This window comes from Mirounga leonina, unplaced genomic scaffold, assembly GCF_011800145.1.
Source record: "Mirounga leonina isolate KUSES-001 unplaced genomic scaffold, KU_Mleo_1.0 Mir_82, whole genome shotgun sequence".
NCBI classification, from domain to species: Eukaryota; Metazoa; Chordata; class Mammalia; order Carnivora; family Phocidae; genus Mirounga; species Mirounga leonina.
The window spans coordinates 25,442,321-25,448,632 of record NW_023270825.1 but is presented as its reverse complement, the minus strand read 5'-3'; positions in this window follow the sequence as shown (position 1 = coordinate 25,448,632).

Below are 6,312 nucleotides of genomic sequence, written 5' to 3'. Positions count from 1 at the left end.
AGGAGGAGGGGTGGGCAGGCTGGTTTCACTCCAGCTCCACTTAAAACTGGTTGACTGGCGGCTTCTCTCCAGGGGCGCTGCAGGCTAGATCCACTTGCTTTTGCTGCCCCTCCTCTTCTTTATTCTGTGGGTCATTCCTCAGGGTCAGGGGACTTTCAGGTCAGTGGGTTTCAGGCTCAAGGAACAGGAGGAAGCCCAGCAGTAGGCAGATTGGGAAAGATGGTTGGTCTCAGGGCCGGGTGTACTGACTGCCCAGGCAACCCTTGCCACAATGGGAGCATATGAAGGGAAAAGGGATCCTGTCCTGGGCACCAGTGGGGGCATGTGCTTAGAAGGGAGCAGTGGGGCCCTATGGGGAAGAGGGATAGATTTAAATTGACTACTTTGGAGCAGTTCTATGTGTGGTCAAATGAAATGTGGTCAAATGAATTTGTTTTGCTTTTTATGCATTCCTTTACTCATTCAGTCAGTGGTTTTCAGCGAGGCTCTATGCAAAGGGCTGAGTCCCACAGTACCGGGCCCCCATATCCTGCGAGAAAGGAGGACTTAAAGTGTTACGAACTTCTCAGGCTGACGTTTCTATCACAGAATTGGTGTATGAATCTATAGCCCCCATCCCTCCATAATCCTCAGCACATTTATAAAGTGCTTTTTCACACATAAACATAACTGTGCTAAGTGCTCTGCCAAGGAAAATGCCTGGAAATATAAATTCCAGATGGAGAGAAAAACATTGAGTTTCCATTGCTGTTTAAACATCTATTTTATTTTTGTTACTATGGAAGTAATATAACTTTATTACAGAAAATTTGGAGCAATAGGGAGGGGAAAAATCACCGAAAGACAAAGCTATCATTTTGATATGCTTCCTTCTTGTCTTTTTTCTTATAGCTCTTTAACTTTTTTTTTCTTTTTCTCAAAAGCCCATAGCCCAGGGCATGTCCTCTGTCACTGAGTGTGAAGTTAGGGTGGAAGCTTCATTTTCTCTTCTGACCCCCAATCAGAGTGTCCCCTGAGAACAAGGCTTCATTCTGCCTGGTGCCCGGGCACAGAAATGGTGATACAGGCATTCGGCAGGCTGATCTCTTAATCCAGATTGGTATAGTCATTTGAAACTGAAAGCAGCTCCTTTTTATGTCGCCTGCTTCTCGGCATTAACTTCTCTTTGATGTAATTTTTGCTTCCGATGCTCTCTCCCTTCATGGGTTAGATTAGTGTGAAATTGGCCTGGCTCCTCCAGAGACTGCAGTGTTAAGCTTCAAATACTTGGTCCTTATTGGAAATCCTTAACCCACATCAGGGGAGAAAAGTGGCAGCATTACTTGGGAGTTGGGGGGGGGGGGGGGGGGGGGGGGATGAGGAGGAGGATTGGGTGTAGGGCAACAGGGAAAGAAGTGCTTATTGGCAAGAGGAGGGTGGGGAAGTTGAGACTCCTCTCCACTTATTGACTGCTGAAGATCTCCTTGCCTTGATGTTGGGGGGAGGGGTAAGAATGGATCTTTGGGAACTTGAAAACATGATAATAGGGGAAGAAATCTTGTTTAGCTGGCTGGAGCTGTCCAAAGGTCTTGGTTCTGAAAGGAAGGAGACAGTGTTTGGGAAAGTAACGGAGCAATGTTCCTTTTCCTAACCCTGTCTAGATCCCTGGGGTTATACCTGCTCCTATGAGTATTCTATCTGGTTCAGGTGTGACCTTGAAGTACATACAAGACATAGTTACCAACATTCTGTGAGAACTGGCAGAAGTAGGTCCCTTCACCTATTCTGTCCCGCTCTCCTACCTACTCCCATCTGGCAGAGAAGAATGATAATTTGTAACTGAGCCAGATTCCTGGAGGGAGTACTCAACTGCAAGGGAGACTCAACTGAGCATCTGACCTAGAAGAGGGTGTCCCCCTAATTTTAAGGCAGAACTCGGTGTGTGTGTGGGGGGGTGCTCTTGCAGTGATTTGGAGAGAAGAGATACTCCAGGCTTGGGATAGCACCTCAACTTACTCCCCAATGTCAACCTCCGACCTTCTGCCCTTAAATTCAGATTGCTGCCTGAGGATATCACTGGAGGACAGAAGCTGCCAGAAGTGATTCTGATGACCAAACTGGCCCATGCTGTCCATAGAGGAAGAAATCACCAAACTGTCTGACCATCAGAGTGTCCTGGGGGAACTTCAGACTCTCCATTCAAAGACAGTTTAGTTCCAGATATTTCGAGTTGGTTAGCAGCCAACATACACTTTCCTCCTGTAATTCCCGTCCACCATTCTCTGCCAGGCGAGCCTTGACCTTTAACTGTGGCCCATACTTCTGTCTCGCTTTCTTTTCTTCCCTGCAATGCTTCATTCCCAAGCCTTGGTCCAATACCTCTGTGACCTTTCTTTCCTTGGCCCAGTCTCTGTTCCTTCCCCTCACTCCTAGCGGGTCCTTCCACCCACCTGCCCACTCACGTGGGTCCTCAGTTTTGTTCTTCCCCCAGCTTGACCCACCTGTCCCCACTCGGTGCCCCTGCCCCTGGCAGGTCTCTGCACAGCGGAAGGGCCCAGGCCCATCCGGTTTATTTAGCCTTGTGCCTCCTTGTGCCTGGGCCCACCTCTCCCCTTCTTGAGTCTGCAAATCACTCCTTCCAGTGTCAGCCGGCAAATTGGTTTATCCTCCCCCCAACCCGGCTTTCATTACCTTGCCGAAATGAAGCGATATCTCCTCGGCGGAGGCTTCCCGTCCGTGCCGCCGCTGGCATAATAAATGAAGACAAAGTGCCGGAGGCATAGACCATCTCTCCCACCGCACCACCAGCCGCTGCCAGCTTCATTATTCGCTTAAGTTGCCGGAGAGAATTACTTAACCCTGACCCGTGTATTAGGGGCCTGTATTAATGCCGCGACAGGCGCCTCTTACGGCAGAGAACAATTTATTAGTGCCGAAACAGGCTGCTTTTCTCTGTCATTTTTCCAATCTGAGCTTTGAACACACATCATTAAACTTGTCTGACTCTCTCCCCTTCTCCATCATTCCTTTTTCATTTTTTTAAACAGAAAGCACCGTACAGAATGGAGATTGTTCTGAAAATCTCCAAGTGCCTCTCTCTCTCTTTTCTCTCTCTCTCTCCTTTTTCTTTTCTTCTTTTCCTCTTTCCAGTTCTTTCCTTGGCCTCTTTTTGGCTTTGGTCTCTTTGCTGGTGGTTCTCCCACTTTCAGGGGCAGAATAAGGGTGGGAGGGAGCATTTGGGTCCCAGAAGAGAATCCCTTTGGGTGTGGGGGTTGGGGATAGAGCAAGCAGAGCTCCCTGGGAGTCCCCTGAGCCCTGAGTCAGTTGTCTCTCCCCGAGATTCCTTTTCCAGAGGCAGCCAGGCCCCTCTTTGTGCCTCCAGTTGGGAGCATCTAATTTGAAACCAGGCACTGGGATCGATTCTGGGAGCTAAAGGCCCCCAGAGTGAGGAAGGACTGGGCAGGGTTCCTGTTTGTCATGGGGACTTTATCATGTCCACATGTGGGAAAGAAAGTTGGGAGGGGTTCGGAAGCACCCCGAAATGGCTTTGCAGTGTCTGAAACACCCTGAGCCCTGGTGTGGTGGCCGGCCACAGCCTGGGAAGTGAGCCATGGCACTGTGTGCTGCCGAAGGGCCACACACCTGGCTGTCCCTGACCACAGCACACAGTGTCAGTTTCAGGTGTTGTCGTCTCTGGCTCCCCCCGTGGCTTTGTCCCAGCACCTGAGCTCCACCTAGAGCGGAGCTTGAGCAGATTTGGGCACAGATAGTGTGAGAGCTGACCCCAGGAAACAGGGGTGAGGGGTGGAGAAAGTGAGGCCAATAAAAAGAAAAAAAAACAGTTAAAGAGTGTGTTATCCCGAGGACTATTACAGGAGTGGGGCTTGACTCCCCCAGGCCTTCTGGGCTGGGTACAGAACACCTCCCAGAATCAGGCGCCTGGAAAGCCTGGGGTGTTTGTCCAGAGGTTCTTGCCCCCCCCCCCCCCCCATTGACTAAGGGCTGCCCCTGAGGGTATAAGCTCTCCCATGCTTCTCCACTGCACTTGTGCATCACGTGAGGGGTACTGCTGAGCACCTTCTTCTTGGAGAAGTTTCCAGAGCAGAAAACTGGAGAGAAACATAGTGCTTCTTGAGGTGGGTTTGCTTGGGATGGGTTCACACGGACCTGAGCGGCTCAGCTATGGCTGAAATCAGAGGTGGGCTACTCCTGCCACCACCCCACGTGCCTGCCTCCTCCCCCATCCCTCCCTCTCAACCCCCGCCCCCCCAGGGCCACCAGCAGCTCTCAGCTCTGTCCAGGGGCTGCCAACACAAATGGCAGCACAGACCAGGCGGGGACATAAACAAATGAGGCAGGATGAGGTCAATAGATAGGAACTGTGGGGACTGGCAAATAAGAGAGTAGAGATGATCTTGTAAGGATAATGACATAATTTTAAAAACATGTGCTATTAGACAGACCTCTTTGGGGGCTAGGAAATTTGACTGCAGGCTACCGGTTTAGCATCAGGGCGGATGGAGTCTTTAAAGAAGATGTGACTTTTGTGAAGTTTTTACTCACTTTTTTTTGTGCATTCTTTGCAACTGAAGCAGATGGCTTCGGGACTCCTTTGGAAATGAGTACTGAGGAAAGGGGCTGAGAGGGACCTAAGAGGAGGAAAGCCCACCGAACTGAAAAGGCCGGTGGCTTTCCCTCCAGCCCAGTCCTCCCCAAATTCCCCTGGCCTCCAGATCCCCGCTACCCTCCCTCCCATTTAGCTCAATAGCTCTTGAAAGTTCTCTAATCACCTCTCTGCTTCCTGCATTAATGAGCCTCTCATCTCACTGATGGCAATCAGAATATTTGCTTATGAAAGGGACACGGTTCATAACACGATTGCTCCCCTCCGCCTTCTTCCTTCCTCTCCTCCCCCCTCCCCTTCCCTCGCCCTCCACACAATTCTCTCAATTAACGATAGGCAGAAATTAATTTTTCCCTTCGATCAAAACAATTGCAGGGAAGCGGATTGCCAGCGTCGCTCCAGATAGGGACCGCTCCCAGCAGAGTGGGGAGAAAGGAGGGGAGATGGAGCAGATACGCACGGCCCTATCTGCAGGCACAGGACAGAGTAATACAAATGTTATCCTTAGAAATGTACTTAAAGAGGATATGTTTATAATTCGGAGGGGATTTTCAGGGGCTCGCCTGCCCTCCCTCCCTCTCCAGGGCACTCCACTCGACTTCTTCTGTATAGCAGAACACAGAGTTTGTTGGGAATTTTGCTCTTGCTGCCTCAGTGAGTGGAGTGGGCTGTGGGTGAGAAGGAGAACAGGCTGGGGGGTGGGGTGGGTTACGGCCATTGTCTGAGGCCACCACGGATAGTGCTCGCTTTGTGGCTAAAAGCAAAACATGAGGAGTCAGATCTGGCTGTTGTGTGGGCCTGGCTTATTTGCCTTTACCCTACCTTCTGCGCCTGCCTAGACTTTTGTGTTGGGCCTCCTTCCCAGCCCATTCCTCCATCCAGGTAGGGAGGCAGGCGCCTTCGGGGAAGCCAAGATCATATCCTAGCAAAGTGGGTATGAGAACACAGACTCTGGAGCCAGCCAGCCTGGGTTTGAATGCAGCTGTGCTACTTAAACAGCTCTGTGACCACGGGCAAGTTACCTCGCTTCTCTGTGCCTTGGTTCCCTCATCTGGAAAATGGTGATCACTTGCCTCAAAGGGTTGTTAGGAGGATGAGATGAATGAATATTACTAAGTACTTAGAATAGTACTTGGTAGGTAGCAAGTGTTAATCATATGTTCTGTAAAGAAGTAAAAAAAAAAAAAAGAAAAGAAAAAAAGGTTATAGGCCCCTGTGGCAGTCAGGAACGTGTTGATCCATTCATCAACAAACATTTACTGTCCTATGGAGGACAGACGCATTTTAAAGATTTGGTGGTCTCTACACTCCAGCTATAATATGGACCACGATGATACGGGCAGAATTCACCAGAAGAGTGGTGCGTGAGGTGCTATGGGATTTCAGAAGGAAGAAGGAAGGAAATTCAGGCAGGACAGGACCATCGGGGTGGACTTTACTGAGGAGGTGGCCTCTGAGCCCAACTTTGAAGAATAAGTTGAATTCTTTCTATAGGTTGGGAAACGTCGCTGCTGGGCAGAGGGGGCGGAAGAATGAGAGCCTCTCGGTGTAACGCCAACAGGTCAGGCGGGAAAGTTGGGGAACTGAGGGGGAGGGGGGCATCCGAGTCGCCCCCCTCCCCCCAGTCATCCCCGTAGCCCTCGGAGTTCCCCCGACCCCCACTCGGTCCCAACTCTCCCCTTTCTCTCAACATCCAAGAAAGATTAACT